Here is an 18066-nt window from a genome sequence, read left to right as displayed (position 1 = left end):
AGGATACTGGCCCAACTCAACCGTAGGGGAATCATGATAGCTTGCCTACAGGAGACCCACTTGAACTGTTCTGAAAACATGAAACTACGCAAGAAATGGAGAGGGCAACTCTTCGCTACGTCCTATTCAGCATTCTCTAGGGGGGCAGCTATTTGGCTTCGTAATTCTGTTCCCTTTAAAACGATAGAGCAGAGAATTGACAAGGAGGGTAGATATGTGTTTGTAAGGGGTTTATTGAATGGGGATGCAGTTGTGATTGGTTGTGTGTATTCACTGAATGCAGGCCAATCAGAGTTTTTGGTAAATGTCAATGGGGTCCTTGCGGATTGGGCAGATCATCAATGGGTAATTGGAGGGGATTTCGACGCTGTGTTAGATGTTGCTCTGGACAGGTCACACCCCCCACTGCATGCCACAGAAAGCAGGAGACTGGCGGACACACTGGCACAATGGGCAGAGGGATGGGATTTGGCGGATGCATGGCGCAGTACACATCTGCTGGACAGGGAATATACCATTTTCTCCCCACCGCACCAACTGCACACCAGAATAGACCGTATACTTTGCTCCCGTTCCCTAATGGGGTCGATTGTCCAGGCCCAGCACATGGGGAAGACCCTCTCAGATCATAACCCTGTTGAGCTTACTTGGCAATGGGGCCGACTACTGGCTCCCATCCCGACTTGGAGATTACCCACAGAACTACTTGAAGACACGGTCTTCAGGTCGTCCTTGTCAGACGCCATTGAGTCCTACTTCGACACGAACACTAATACCGCCAGCTCCCGACAAATAGAGTGGGACACCTTCAAAGTCTTCATCAGAGGGGAGGCGATGACCACCCGGGTGGGCAGGAGGAGGGAAGTGATCGATAATCTAAAAGAAGTGGAAGGTAAACTGGCAACACTAGAGGGTGAAGCTGCGGGCACGAACACACACTTCACACCACTGCAGGACGCGCATATAAAACACGCTGAACTGCTAGAAGACCTGAGATTATTAGATTACAAGGAATACACTAATAGACAGCATACACAGGCGGATAGATCGGGCCCCCTTCTGGCCCGTATTATACGAGACTCCCCAGTGTACCATCCAATTTTGGAAATATTAGACCAGGCAGGAATGCTGGCTTCGACTCAAGTAGGAATCAACACTGCATTCAAAGACTACTACATCACACTCTATGGCCCCCACCAACGCCTCTCCAAGACCGCACTAGAGGGATTTATGAGGGATTTAGAACTACCCCAACTCACTGACAGGCAAAGCAAGGACTTGAAGCGTAATATTACTGTCGCGGAGATTAGACAAGCGATACACGCTCTTCCGAGGAGCAAGGCCCCTGGGACGGCCGGCCTTCCGGCCGAGTTCTATGCCACGTTCATAGACCTCAAAGCCCCACGCTTACACACTATTTATCTGGAAGCGTTGCGGACTAACTCCTTACCGCAGTCATCCCTACAAGCATTAATAACTTCCCTCTTAAAACCGGGTAAAGATGGAATGCACCTGGCTAACTACAGTTCCTTATCTCTCCTTAACACCGACTATAAGATACTGAGCAAGGTGCTAGCGACGCGATTGGCACAATACATTACGCAACTGATCCACACTGACCACTGCGGTTTTGTACCGGGAAGGAGCACGGCCATGAATCTTAGACGACTTGCCCAGCTGATGCTACGAGACCCGGCGGACTTGGGCTCCGAGGGCTGCATCTCGTTGGATCTGAAACAGGCCTTTGATTCCCTCAGATGGGATTTCATGTTTGCTACGCTCGCGAAATTCGGGATTCCACCCGAATATATCGCCTGGGCCAAACTACTATACACCCGCCCCACGGCTCGGGTGCGCACATCCAAACACATTTCAGGACCAATAGCCATAGCATGAGGCACCAGGCAGGGTTGCCCACTCTCCCCGCTCCCATTCATCCTGGCCTTTGAACCACTGCTCTGTAAGCTCCGGACAGCGGCTCCCCGCTGTGGCATTCGGAGAGGTGGGACGACACATATAGTGTCCGCCTATGCCGACGCTATTATCCTGTATCTCCACGCTCTATGGGGCAACCTGGATCCTATACCTAAAATATTCGAGGACTTCAGGTCATTGTCAGGCCTCACCATAAGCGAGTCCAAGTCCTACGGGTTCACCTTTGCTGCCACTGGCTTGTCCGCTCCATTATCCTTCACGCCACATACATTTCAAATGGCAGACACCACCTTCCGATATCTCGGGATACAAATTTACAGGGATGCCGAAGTAATGATAGATGGCAACCTCGGAAGAGCTATGAGAGCACTGAAAACACAAATACAATTTTGGCTGTCATTGCCCCTATCGGTGGCCGGCAGGGTGGCCATCTCCAAAATGGTAATGCTTCCCCGCCTCATTTACTATTTCACCAACTTGCCATTCCTGATCCCTGCCACGACGTTTAAAACACTAGATACACCCCTCACGGAACTCGTATGGGGACCAGGGCGAAGGCGCATAGGCCTTGCTAAACTGCAGCTCACCTCCGGAACCGGAGGCATGGGAGTACCAGACTTCAGGTCCTACAACTTTGCATGTCAGCTGAAATGGCTGGCCTATTGGCTAGCGGGTCGGAACCTACATGAGATTAACATGATGGAGGAAGATCACTCTAAAGGGAAAATTCATGTTTTGCTATTACCCCGCTCGGAACTGCCGAGAGACACCCCACCGCTTCTCCGACTTGCAGTCCAATACTGGCGGAAGGCGTTGAAATACACGGCCCGACGACATCCTATGCCCCCACAATTCCACTATTGGGTATCCCACTGGAGTCGGGACCACTCACAACACACAATCTTATGTCATGGCACGACGCTGGGGTGACACATATAGGAGACCTTTTTGCCGAAGGACAAATGCTGTCCTTTGAAGACTTCAGGGCCACGCATGGTGTCCCCGGGGGATCATTCCTCCTGCATGCTGGCCTTCGCCATTATGTAACGAGAAGGTGGGCACGTGAGGGAGTGGAACCACCCACAAACCCCTTGCCAACGATGCAGTATCTCATGGAGACGAGAAGCCACCTAACTAAATGGCTCACTGCTAGCATCAGAACAGGGAGAGCGGTCTCCCTGTCGCCTCTCAGGACAAAGTGGGAAGGTGATATAGGGAGGCCACTTAGAGACAAGGAATGGGAACGTATCCTCCAATTTCCCAAAAAGGTAGCCAGGAACCCCAAGTTTAAGTTCATCCAGCTGATGCTACTACATAGAGCTTATTTAACGCCACACCGCATACACGTTATGATCCCTGACGCTGTCGACGCATGCCCCTGATGCGCCGCAGATGACGCATCTCTGGTACACATGTTGTGGATCTGCTCCAAACTGGGCTATTACTGGACCACTATTAATGAGCTGCTCACCGGAGCAGGCGCCTTGCCACAAACGCTCACTTTAGAATATGCACTCCTGGGGCTGGGACCAGCGGTGCGTACAAGGAGTGTGGCGACACGTTTCACTGACATGGCCATATTGCTGGCAAAACGTGCGATCACGATGAGGTGGAAATCACCCAGGCCACCTGATCCTGAATTGTGGAAAGCGGAAGTGACACTTTGGGGCAAAGCGGAGGGTGAAGCACTACAGCGAGAGGAACGTAGGGGCCTTAGGAAAACGCCGATTTCACTGGACTGGTTTGCCATCCTGGGGATGTTCGAAGCAGGGGACGAAGGGGATTCTAATGATTCGATACCCATACATTAAAATGTGTCCTACCTTTATTGGGCTTCCATGTACCGTTACCAAACGTGGTGCACTAGACAATGGTACGGGAGATCCTGTGATGTTCATGCTTATGCCTCTGTCTGACTGTATGGAATGATACTTCAGGGAAAAACTGAAATATGGGTACAGCCAAGTACAACCTGATATGTACGCGCATAAAGTAGGAGTGTCGGGAGGGATTTTAGAGGGTGGAGGGAGGGATTATTCCGGTTCTTACGGGGTTTGTACACTTACTTAGAAACACAACAAAATCGAAAATGTATAATGCAACTGCTATTATTGTGCATATAGGACCATGTCTCATTCTGGTTCAGTAATACAATAATAACTCTGTACTGTTGCTCTGATCACTATGCTAATAAACAGATTTAAAAAAAATAAAATAACATTAACTCTATTATGACTGACGGTATTACAGTTTCTACTGATGTGGATATTAGGAGAACGCTCCGTGACTTTTTTAGTAACATCTACTGTGAAGATATTCAAGTAGAGTCAAAGCAGGTGGAAGATTGGCTGGCGGAAGTTTCTCTCCCCGCTCTGACAGTAGAACAAAGTAATAAACTTGACGCTCAGATTTCACAAGAGGAAGTCAAGAAAGTTGTAGCCAATAGTAAAAAGGGTAGAGCTTCAGGCCCCGATGGATTACCATCTGAAATCTATAAATCATTATCTCCAATTATTATTCCTTTTTGACTGAGCTCTTCAATAAGATCCCTCTTGAAGGGATGCCCCCACCTAAATCGTGGGATAATGCATCAATTACATTGATCTTAAAACCAGGCAAATCAGCGTTAAACTGTGGGTCTTATAGGCCAATTTCCATACTAAATACAGACTATAAAATCTTTACGTCTGTACTTGCGAATAGGTTGGGGGCAGTTGCAACAAACATCTTACATACAGATCAAAAGGGATTTGTAAAGGGGCGTCAGTTACATGAACTGACATATGATCTTATAGGTGCTATTGATATGGCGACGGTGACATCACTTCCTCTAGCTGTACTGACCTTGGATGCCACCAAGGCATTTGATAAAGTCAATTGGGTTTACTTATCAGAGGTACTGGAAAAATTTAATTTAGGCAACAAATTTAGACGTACTATTAAACTCTTGTATAAGAATCCATCAGCATCCTTGCTTGTTAACTGTGAATTATCGGACCCTTTCAATATTACTCGGGGAACCCGACAAGGATGCCCCCTGTCCCCCCTCCTATTCGATCTTTATATAGAGCCTTTTGCTCAAAAAATTCGAGACAATAGTAATATCAAGTCTTTTGTGTTTGAGGGCTGGGAGAGGAAGGTTGCTCTATATGCGGATGACCTTCTTATTTTCACATCAGAGTTAAGATCAGCATTTCCAACACTAATTACGTTGGCTAAAGAGTTTGGAGCAGTATCGGGCTACGAGGTTAATGCAGCCAAGACAGACATTATGGTCTGGAATGACCCTGAGCCCGTTGTGGGAGTCCAGACAAGTCCAGTTCTTCGATACCTGGGTTTGAACATATATAAAAACATAGATGAGATAGCTCCAGCAAACTTTTTGCTTATCTCTACAGAATGTCGTAGGCAAATGAGATCATGGTCCACACTGCCGCTATCTTTGTTGGGTAGATCTAACCTAGTAAAAATGATGATCTTACCGAAGATCACATTTTTATTTAATACTATTCCTCTTTTTTTGATTCTAAAATGATAGCCAAACTCCAAAGTGATATACGTTCTTTTATATGGAATAACCAAAACCCAAGAATTTCTTGGAAGAAGATCAGGCGTCGTAGAGAGAAGGGAGGTTTGGCTGCTCCGGATTTACAACTATACGGGTGGGCTTTTCAAATGTCCCATATCAGGATGCTGTTAAAATCTCCTTTAAACCTATCGTGCGGACAAATGTTTGCTGCACTACTTAGAGGAGAAAAAGTGGCAGATCATGAACTTTTGTTTAAATTTGGGGACCCCAAGTTTTTTAAGAAAATAAAACTAAAAGTACTTAGAGATGCAGGTAGAACATGGACTAAACTTAGGTGTACCATTAAAATAGACTACTATTCTGCTAAAGCGCCGTTATGGAATTCCCCTGGCTCTCCGAGCTGGCTTTTGGATAGTCTTGCAACACCATTACGTGAGGCAGGCATGGCAATTTGAGGGGACATATTTGTTGAAGGAGGTCTACTACCATGACATAACATAACATGTGTATTTGTAAAGCGCACGTTCACCCAGAGGTCTCTTGGCGCTGAATAACAGATGTTTATTGTTACCCAACTCAATGGTACTCATTTTATTGACCTCAGATGGATGAAAGGCTGAGTGGACCCGCCGGGATTTGAACCTGTGACCATGAGGTCGAACACAGGCCCCTGCAATGGATGCATTAGTCCACTGAGCCACCAGACCCGGCTATGGAGGTTTTAAGTTTAAAAGTGGGGCCCAGGTTGTCTAGGTTTAAATATCTTCAAATGCAAAGCTGGGCAAATGCAAGGTCCCTTGTTAAAGGTAGATTTCAGTTAGGAGGTGATAGTACATTGGTGTCACTACTAACGGATAGACTCCCATTTCAGAAAGAAATCTCAGTATGGTATAACCTATTATTAGATGAAGCAGAGGGTGAGTTCTTATTACCAGATCAGCTATGGTCTACACATATGACAGATATTAGTGCTGAGAATATGTGGCAAAAATCTTTTAAAATCATGTGGAACATAGTAAAACCATCTTGGCTACGCCGAAACCATCTGTTCACATTACATAGGGCCTACTATTCGCCTCAACGCCTGTCAAAGTTTACAGACAATATGCAGGTTCTATGCCCCAAATGTGGTTTGGCAGAGGCCTCGGACTTACATATGTTCTTGGAGTGTCCATTGCTAATACAATTCTGGAACTCTGTTTTGACTTCAATATCTACCTCTTTGGGATCCCCATTAACTTTATCTCCGGCTCTTGTTATTTTTGGTATTTCTCCAGAGTTCCATGGTCCAGCAAAAAACCTAATTTTCTTATGTATTTTGTTGGCAAGGAGGGAAATATGTAAGAAATGGAAAGATCCAACACCTCCAATCTTGCTGGATTGGCAAAGGTCAGTTCTACAAACATCAAAGATGGACCTTTCAAGATTAGGAAACCAAAATATGAGAAACTTCTGGAGCTTTTTAAAATGGTAAAGAGCTTTGGTTGATCTTGTTTTTTTTTTTTCCCCAAGGTCCGATGATTATGCTGCTTGGCATCCTCTTCCCTTTCCGTTTGACTATACCCAATATATTCCAACACGATGGGTATATGAACGCAGCATGTGTCCCATATGGTTATCTCAAAGTGGCTTTGTTGGATCACGATACTACTTACTGTGGAGCTAGTAGAGGTGCTCTCTCCCTGGAGATCCTTCCAGTTTATCTGAGACAGTAAGCTCGTTTCCACATGCTACTAGTTGATCACCAAGGGCGAAAATGAGGACAAAAAAAAGAAAAAAAAGAAAATAAAATTTAGGCTACAAAGCAAGTTACATGTTGCTTTGAGAAATACTGTCCCTTGCTGGGAGGACCATCAGCGACAAGCAGCTGATTAAACTTTCTGAAATGGTTGGTTCAGTCTAAGTAGAATTTTAGTCAGATTCTAACATCCAAGGTATGTTGTGCTCTTTCTGCTGCATTACTGGGATTTTTAAAGAAAGTTTTGAGACCCACTGTTTTCATTTAAATGAAAGTCTGATGGCATTCAGGGAATTAAATTAGGGTTTGACTTTACAACGACTAAAAGTATGGTTCCTTAATTGTGGATGCTTGAATTTCACTTACTCTTCTTGCAGAAATTAAAACCAACAGAAAAGACACATTCCATGACAGATACGTTAAATCCGTTGTGTGTAATGGATCCAAGAGAAGTATTGTATTAAGTTGCCATGGAGGTTCTGGGCATCTCATTGGTGGAAAGGCCCTAAAAAGCACTTTAAGAAATTCTTGTATGAGTCTATTGAACAACAGACACAGTGTCTGTCCTTCTAAAGTGAGAAATGAAACCAATATAGACCTTGACGGATGCATGTAAAAACCACAGTTGATGCTCTCCACACCACTGGAGTCAAGCTATCCTGGCTGAAGATGGCTGATAGCCAGAAAATGGTCCTAGGATGCTTGATTCCGGTCCAGGAAAGACATGGCTTGGCAGTTTGGGCTGGACTGTTCCCATGAGGCACAGAGTCAAGGCTGATTTGCGTATGGCCATGTCTGAACTGGGGTGGTGTGAAGTGCAAAAAAACGAAGGATTTAGGCCCCGATCTCTGTACTGGGGTGAATGTATGACATTGTTCTGCATTCTGTCCATCAATTGTTGGTTTTGCATTTGTCACCCCGAGTGGGATGGGTATGCTCAGACGTGAGTCCCATGCTCTCCACAACACTGGAGTCAAGCTATCCTGGCTGAAGACGGCTTATAGCCAGAAACCGGTCCTAGGATGGTTGATTCCGGTCCAGGAAAGACATGGCTTGGCAGTTCAGGCTGGACTGTTCCCATGAGGCACAGGGTCAAGGCTGATTTGCATATGGCCATGTCTGAACTGGGGTGGTGTGGAGTGCAGAAAAACGATGGATTTAGACCCAAATCTCTGTACTGGGGTGAATGTATGACATTGTTCTGCATTCTGTCCATCAATTGTTGGTTTTGCACTTGACAGATGCATGGCCTGAACGTGATAAATCCAGTAAATATGGTAGGATTTGATGTGGAGCAGAAGAAAATGGATGTAGGCTGTGATGATGACATCAAATACAGAAGGCCTACATTTTGGTTCATATGTTTTATTAGATGATAGTGCTCTAGTTTTGGATAATATTTCCCTGTAGTCATCAGGAATGTTTAAGGGGAGGAATTTATTGTATTTATGGGCCAAGCCAACAACGCAATACTGGTGTATTCCGGTGAATGACCTGGCCTTTGTTGTGAAGATTTGACAGATGTGGAAGCAGAATTTGATGTTATTCTGAGTGGCAGAGTAGCTCTGTGAACCATTATTGCCTCGCCCACTTTGGGGCGATCGGTATCAGCTGCTTTTTTGTTCAACACCCTTGATACTAGGGAAATTGGGGAAAAGTGTAAACAAAGGTCCCCGACCATGCTGCCAGAAACACATCTCTCCATGACCCAGGTGGAGTGTGCCTGCTTGAATAATACTGGCAAATTTTCGTTTTGACTAATCATAAAAAAGGTCCAGATTCAGATTACCCCAACCATGAAAGACTTTGCTCAATTGAGTTTGTTTTAACTCGGATGTTAATGATTGGATGTGGCCAATCCCATATCTTATGCTTCTTCTTCGGATACGGGATAAGACAGTGTTCCTCCATCTTTGTTCATTAAATACAAGTACCTTGCATTGTCCGTTCACACTAGTACTGAGCTTGTGTTGTTGTGAACAAATTTACTTTGACAAGCCAATGATTGAGAGGGAAAGGTTTGTTGCACCTATTTTCTGAGATGGGCAGGAACTGGGGTCATGCCCTTTGTACATATTGTGAGTGGGAAGGACTTTGAATTGGTATTGGCAACCGGCCACTTCGAATCTCAAAAAAATTAAGAAGCTTGGGGTGAATTGGAATATGAAACTATGCACTCTGTAACTCTAGTTTCAACATGTAGTTCTCTTCTTGAAGGAGCTGGAGAACTTTTTATAAAGTTACCTTCAAAATGTTTGCCTCACTGTAAATTTGTGTAATTGGTGCAGACCTAAAAGTGGACTCCATTCTCCTGATTTTTTTTGTGTGAGCAAAGCACAAATAGAAACCTACATTCCACTGGAAGCTGAGGACCAGGCCACTGCTCCTGTCTTTAACGTTATGAAGATCTCAGATCAAGATGTTGCTGGAGCTTCTTGGATGGAAGAGGTTTCAGGATATACTCCGGTGTATGACCAAATTGTATGTAGAACCCAATGGTCCAATGTTACCTTTTTCCAACTATTTAAAAATTGAAAGTGATCTTCTTACATACAGTATTGGTTGGCGATGTTGTGACCGTCAGCGGAGAGTTGTCACTGTCTCCTTTTTGGATCTTGGCCATTAGACTGATTGCTAGCTTTTCGACAATGGGCCTGATAGGATGCTGTTGGCAATTGAAATGTCTGAAATATGAAGGTTTAAAATGTACCTCCTCTGCTCTTCCAAAACTCCAATCGATCTTGTTAAGTTAGCTTCAGACTTAGCGGATTGTATGGCCTGGCCAACATACGGCTTTGAACGTTCGGTCAAAAAAAGGTAGCCTTCAACGATCCTTTCCTTTGCAATACAGCTGCTCAAGCCAACTGCCTGAATCCGTTTTTTTTGTGGTGTCAATGCCTGTGCCTATTATGGATGAAAATGTTTTCTTCTTCCAAAAGAATAGCCTTCACACCATTCTTTTTTCACCTGCCAGAAGTTCTAAATATGGAGCAATATCTGAACCACGTCTGTCTATCATAGCCAGACGGAATTGTTAGCACATAAGATACTCTGATAAAAGTTGCTGCTATCACAGAAAATATATTCTCCATATAGGCTGGGGTGTCACAGGAGAATGCAGCTTTTGAGACATTGGTGGGCTGTGTATAAGCAGTAGATGCACAGGTGTGTGTGGTGTGGTAGGGCAAGTTTAAGGACTTGACTGAAGCATTAAAGACAGTCTAGAAGTCTGTCTTCACTGATTGTCTGCTGTGAGTTCTGGGAAGTGGGTGTAATCGTCTGCCAGCACAAGTCTTAAATCTTTCATCATATTAATTGGCACTTGCATCATATTTTGACTTGTAACTTGAGTATCTTCATCATAAGCTTTTCCATATTGCTATTCCTCGATGATCCGCAAATGGCTGTTAAGAATCATTTTCCTCCCTTTGGCCATAATCAAATTGGAGTACATCTTCTGCGTCGCCATATTCTTCAATGATAGGTTCCTAATATTTAACCTTGAGCTGTGTGGGGCTGTACAATGACCCAAAAGGCCCTTCCTTGTTTAATCCCCTGTATTTGGCAGATATTTCAGTGTATAAGGGGAGACTTTACTTGGTACAGTATGTTCAGGAATCAAGGGTTTTGGGATTCCCTTTTCTAACATTAGAGGAACGTCTGGTGTCTTTGAAGACTTAGATAATGGAATGGAATGGATAAAAGATCTCATCGACGGTATCGTTGTTGATGAGGTGGTTGTTGACAGTATTAATATCAAAAGTGTCATCAATGAGGTGGTGGTTGATGGTGTCATTGGCGAAGTGGTTGTCATCAGTGTTGTCAATGAGGTGGCTGTCACCGGTGTTGCCTTGGCTGTGGTGGTGGTTTCTGATATTGTTGAGGAGGTCCTCTTTGGAGAAGTCAACACTAAGGATGTTGTCGACCAGTCTGTAATCACTGTTGGCATACGTACGTAAGAATTTTTACTTTTGGGGAAATCCTTGTTGGCAGTGGTTTCATCATTGATGATTTATTCATTGACAAGGTCATCATTTCTGTATGACGTTCAACAGTATCTTATTTCTGGGTGTTGCAGGACTCTTCTTTGAAAAAATCCTACTAGTCAAAATCACTCCCTCATGTTACAGATTCTGATCTCTGAATTTGTTAACATGTTTCATAGGAGGCTCTTTAGATGTGGACAGAATTTCCTCACATGTGAATTTGGGAGCGCATCCTACAAGACAATGAGCCCTTTCACGGGCTCTTGTAGATGTTCTTGAAGAACCTTTAAAGTTCTTAATAAATGAAATATCTCTAGATTTTAATTTTTGGAGCCGGAGTAAGAATCTAACCTCCATTGAGCCCCTTGAGGGCTTTTGTGGAAAATGTGTGATAGAAGTTATAATTTTTAGCTTTGTGGTCAGGATAGAGGCATTAAAACAATTATTTGCATAGCTTTTTTAAATGAAGCCTCTTTTTACTACAGTTTCCAAATAGCCTCAAAAGACCTTATCTGGGGTGTCAGGCATTGTCTGCTTAAGCCAGTTGTTAAATCTGCAGATGTGTAAACTCCATCACAAAATATTAACCCAAATGAGCCAAAAAGTCATTTGGAGTCAGATTGAGCAAAGCGTGATGGACTCCCTTTATACACGTCATGCAGTCGAAATCTGAGGTCAGGTGACCTCCATGGGGAGTGTAGTCCTCCGAGCTTGCAAGGTTAAAGCTTGGTTCTTTTGAATTTATGTGAATACGTTAATAATGTGACCATGTTAAAGCTTTGCAGGCTATGTATAACATTGCACTGCTCACTGTGTCTACCGTGGGACTCCCATCTTAACAATGGGGATGATTCCAGTATGTGAAACCAATGAAAGATTCAGTACTTTTGTTTAATCCCCTTAATTATCATTTTTTCTCATTTACAGATATAGGGCCAAGTTCATTCTTCCGTCAGGCGGTACATTACAGCTGCAGCATGTGTACTGAAACAATTTCATTTATGAGGTTCAGATCAGTTTCTTCCTATTTTATTTTTCCAAATCTTTTGCTAAAACTAATTGTATTATTTTACAATTTCAAATGTATTTATTAATATGCATGGATACCAGAAGTCTTATCCTCTCCAGTGTTTTGAGGGCTCATGGAGAGATATACTTAGATATCAGGAGTTCACGCAATCAGCCACGACACTGAACAACACAAATACGTTTCCAATTACAAATTAATAGTTAAAAAATATTTTTGGTGTTCTACATTTTGTAGCTATTTCTTTTATTTTCATATCAGCAATATTTGGTAAGCTTTGTTTGAAAACATACATCATACAACTATGTCAATTTGTGGTTCATTATACTTCATCCAAAATAGTCTGCCATTACACTGTCCTAACTAGAATATTGTGGTGGGGGTAACATTCCAATGCTGGTTCCTGCTACCCTTTACCTCCTTTACCTTCAGACTTAAAACAGAAGGTCTACACAAAACAATCCATCTTTAGTAAACTCATCACTATCGAGTCTAACGAGTAAAAGAACTGGTTATTAGTATTTGTTTTCCAGGTGATATTTTAAACTATTAATTTAATAGTCCCTAACACACCCACAGTCTGCACCTGAATAAAGACAAATAGGACACCTATCTAGGGTGCCACATAGTGGTGACACTAATTTATTTGAAACATTGCAGTGAACTGCGTTATTTTTTTCAGTGCATGGGGAGCACTCAAGGAAGTAAGATGCTATTTTATGTGAGAGCTGAAAAGGCTTGCACCACTCAACTGAACAACCACTCACATAAAAAAGTTCTGGTAGGTGCTCAGGTAGCCTTGATTCGCCATTAAGCTCTACAGTTCTGGCACAATTTGGGGTTGGTTAAAGGCTGCCCTTCGTCTTATTCCCGAAAACTAACAGTGGTTGGGGCAGCCCCCATCTGCAGGGGTTGTGACACAATAAGCACTGAAGAGGTGGATGGAAGATCCAACCCTTGTGGTCCATTTAAGAGGATCTTTTTCGAAAAATGTTACAGCCTAGCTTGACTGTTGGCTGATGAATTAAGATAGTCATACCCTTTCAGCAGCGAAGCAGGATCCCAACCCGTGGCTTAAACCCACCCGCTGAGTATGGGAGCTCAGAAATGAACAGCTACTTACTGCATGCACCGGAATAAGCTGACTGAGTTCCAATGCCTCATCTAGATGGTGGTATAGGGCTTGCACCGTGTGAGGACCCTCTCTGTCATTGATGGCCCCATGAAATTTTCCAACCAGTGGTTCTGACGTGGCTTAGTGCCGGTTCCTGACTCTCATAGGAAAGGCTCTTTCAGTCGAAACATCGAGAGAATACCTACTAGCTTGACGAGTGCCAAAAGGAGAGAACTTCCTGGTTCGAAGGGATGTGATATCACGTCTACCATGACTGTGTTAGGGTGAATATGACACTAAACAAACATAGGCAGACACCTAAGTTGCCATTTGCAAAGAATTTCCAGACTGACTTTAAAAGTATGGTACTATTATTGGTGAAGGGAAATAAGAAGGCAAAACCTAGCCTAGAGAAGCAGCCATTGGTTTTGGTCAAATGGTACCACAAAGTGAAGGGTTCCTCACTTCTCACATTTAAGATGGTGGACCCGCCTAGGGCCATAGCAGGAAGCATCTTATTCACTATTCCTAAAACATATTAAACAACATAATAGAAAGAAAGACACTTTTAAGGACATAACTTTTTATTAACCATGGGTAACCATATGAAAACACATTATTAATTAAAGTTTGACATACAGTACTTCGAAAATCAGTACAAGTTAGATACAATTTAAAGAATTATTTGCGGTGTCAAGACAATTAACATGTTTTTTTCTAGGTAAATTCCATGACTCCTCACAGGTTTAGACGCAGACATATCGGCAAACAATGGCGCATACTGGTAACAGTGCCTCTCTAGCACACCTCAATGGCACAATGGTGGAACTCTTTCATTGAGTAATGGATTAATGAATGGTGCACACCTGCTACGGGATATAACCACGGTTTTTTCTATATACTCATTGGTGTGGGCTCCCTGAAGTATTGGACAATTCCGATCACCTATAGCATAGAAGAAGAGCCATATGTTCACCTATTTTCATTATTCTATTGCTTTCCTCAAAAACCCGATTCACAGCAAGGAAAATGTAATTTTAGTTCAAGGGGTTCTGCTCTGTTGCATAAGGAAAAAAGTCAGATCTGCTTTGTAATATGCTTTTTATTAGCTAAAGTTAGAGTGTTCTTGCGATAACCAGCAAGATATAAATTGCCACAAGAATATATTTCTAACAATGTAACTCGAGTTCTTGTCTTATGTATCTGAATAGAAAATACTAGTTTAGAAGTTGAGCTGTGTATTGATTATGGGCAGAATTGAACACTTGAAATATTGATAACAATTTCAACTGGGGCATTTAGGGCTTTGCTAGTAAAAATGTGTTCTATTACAATCAGGACACTATCATCATATGATAAACAGAATTTTGAGGGCGTATCCAGCGTATGACCTTCAGCAGACGGAGATAAACGTAAACCAAATATTGCAACATTTTTTAAAATGGTAGCCAAAGTTGATGATCCTTAAGGACAATTCTTAGACCACCACTGATGCTGCCTTCGGCCTTCTGGAATTAAACTACTTGCCGGTGCAAGGAACTTGAGTGGCTTTTGAGAAGTAAGGCACTATATTGCCAAAACAGTGAGGTGAGTTTGTGATGAAATAATGCCCAGTGTGGTAGACGTTTCACAGAGAGCCACAAAAAGAGCAGGGAAGTAAATCTTGAAATTGAGAGACCTCTTCACATTCAAGGAATGGACATTCTACAGAACTCAAAGGCAGCATCAGAGACTAAAATGGAAATGTTCTCTCTTAAAAAAGTGTAAACTTAAAATGCTTATCAAAAAGAAGAAGATGCAAAGAGCTGTGGAGACAGTTGTTTTCCTACTGAACACAATGATAGGTACTGTAGGGTTAAAAATGTAAAAAAAATGTGTGTCTAGTAAAGCGCACTGCTACCCGGAGGCGTCCTGGCGCTATAGACCGCTGGGGAACCCGTCCTGGCTATCCCTGTGAGATGTTGACTCCTGGGTATCTCCAAGGTGAAACCAGGCATCACCGGCATTTGTGGGGGGCTGTTGTGGAGATGAGGCAAGCTAATGCCCAGAGTTGCCGAGTGTGATCCCTGGTTAGAGTAGGCACCGAGGCGAGAATTATCGAGTCCGCTTACCCTGGTGCACGACCCTGCCGCGTCAGGAATTGAACCCTGGTCCCGGGCCGTCCTCTGCTTCTGGGTCTGCCGCCTCTAACCAGTGAGCCACACCACTTCTCATTGAGGCGCTACTGGACATAACTTGAACTATAAGAACAGGTGAGGGCCACTAAAATCTGCAATCCCAGAAGCATTCTGAGATGCCCATCAGGAGTTTAAAAAAAAAGGTTCAGCAATTAGGTTGAACTAGAGAACTAATACATATAAAAAGACCACATCATTCAGATACATGGTGTCAATATTGAACCTTATATGAAAATCCGTGCTGCAAGACTAAAACATATATAGAAGTGTTTAGGGAAGCGAACATCTTCCTAATGGTACCATTAAAGCCCCGAAAACTTCAACGGAATCTTTTCATGACAATGAACATGTGGATAAACAATAACAAATCATGAAATATGTATGTCATATTGAGAATTGCCTCATCTATCTTCCTTGGTGGCATCCAGCTTAGACATTTATAGATACATTAATGTTCCCTGCCATGCACCTGTAGGTCTGCACCTTTTACAACGCGAACACAGGTTATCAGTACTTTTCCAGGTACCAAGGAATATTAGTAAGTCGGAAATACTGCAAAATATTACAATGGTTGGAAGCCAATGACTACTTTTAGTGTGAACTAGTGTTGAAACTTTGTATACTGAGTCAATTTTAGAACATCTGCATCCCAAGACAATTTGTCTTGAGGAGAACAAAGTGGTCAGGTCTCTTGAAAGCAGTTATTCCTGCTATTCGCAAGCTTATGGCCCAAATATGAATATTGACCTAAACAGTCCATACAGTAACAGGGGTGAAAGAAGGTTTCTATTAGGTCTTGGAGGCTGCAAGTGTACATAATGTTAGCTTGAAGTGAAGACTGCAAAAGTCTGATTGCTAGACTTGGTCAGTCCACTTATGTACTACTTACAAAACTTTGTTTAAGCAAGATAAGGGTTTTATTTTAATACAAAGAAAAGTGAACCCTAATGTGGAAGACAAGATTTAAAGCCTCAATAGGAGATAAGTAGTCGTGGGACTAGGCTGTCAATATTGGAACCAGGATACATGAATTCTAATCCACAGTTACGTCACATTATACATTTTATTACAAAGTGGTTGTAAACTGTATATAAACAGCTGTTAAACTTCTCCTAAACAATGGCATAGTTGGTTTGGTTTCTTATGTTTGTTCACAAAAATATTTAATTACCAAATGTATTTTAGCTATGCATGCTGTTGAATTCTGTATCACATGTGCAGACACCAACCAAAGGCTTACCCTCCAAATGCTATGGGTCGTGTGGTTCTTGGTACGTTAACACTGCACCCATTAAATACGACTACCACAGGCTGTGGTGTTTGCCAGATGTGCTAAGCCCACCTGGTTCTTAGTTTTCCTGCTTGAATGAATTAGCGTTTTCAAAAGTTGGGTAGAAACGGAAAACCCTTAGACAATTCATCAGAAGCAGGTATTATAACCACCAAAAGCATAGTATGGCAGAGGTAATTGAACAAAACTTCTTTGGCAAAATGCAGAATTTTCCATTGCCACATAACTCTAAATCAGTCCATACAACGTAACAGACTGTGACACAGTGATGACTTTGTTATGTGCATACTTGAATGGTCCACTGAAGGAGGCAATGTCATAACACGTTTACTTTGGAAGGCCTAGACTTTCTTTGCAGCCCAACTTATCGGCCATTAGAAACATTTCCTAACAAATGTTAGTCAACATGATAAAATATTTTATTTCTGCAGCAGGCATATATTTTTGTCTGGGGGACAGATTCCCACACCAGCGGGAAAGTAAATGTATAGCCTTTGGCTTGGGAGACTATATTGCATTGGAGGACGGTGGATACATTTGGAGTTGGAATGCTGGTAGTTTTTTAATGAATCTAATTCACTAGTTAAATAGGCCATCTTGTGCATTTGCTATAGCCTTATAGCCTGCCGTAGAGGGCTATATCGGCTATTAAAAGCTCTCTCCAGCATTAAAGGCCCCGAGCCGAAGGCGAACGCCTTTAACAAGGGAGAGGGACTTTAATAGAGGTATAGCTCATCTACGAAGGGCTATAAGGCTATTAGAACATTCTGTCACTAGAGGACAGAATGTTCTAACAAAAAAAACAAAGCCTTTTGGAAGCGTGAGGGGATTGGAATCCCTCAGGCTCCCTGAAGCCTTTGTTCAGAGCCAGAGCTGTGAACAAAGAAACATTGGAATGGTGGAGCTCCAGGCTTATACCAGCCATAATAAGCCCGGAGCACTCCATTGTTTTTAATGGAGCTCCCAACATTCCAATGTTCTAATTTGGAATATAGTTCAGTGAGACACTCAGAAATGAATTCTGGAATGTTTCAGTAGGTTCCAAAATGTGTACTTCTCACTTGGCCTGGAAGTAAAATGATATTGCAGAGGATTGTGGGAGTTAAAGCTAAGCCTGCCAGAGGAGGAAAACTTGTATGTGTGGAACACTACTGAGGCATCAGAAGTAAAATTGAGCTTGGTGAAAGAACATTTGTATAGAGTAAAAATATGAGTGACCACGAAAAGGCGGCATGAGAACATTTCCATAAATCAGGAACTTATTAATCC

Source organism: Lissotriton vulgaris, chromosome 3_1, assembly GCF_964263255.1.
Source record: "Lissotriton vulgaris chromosome 3_1, aLisVul1.2, whole genome shotgun sequence".
Lineage (NCBI taxonomy): Eukaryota > Metazoa > Chordata > Amphibia > Caudata > Salamandridae > Lissotriton > Lissotriton vulgaris.
Note: the sequence above shows the minus strand (reverse complement) of the source record.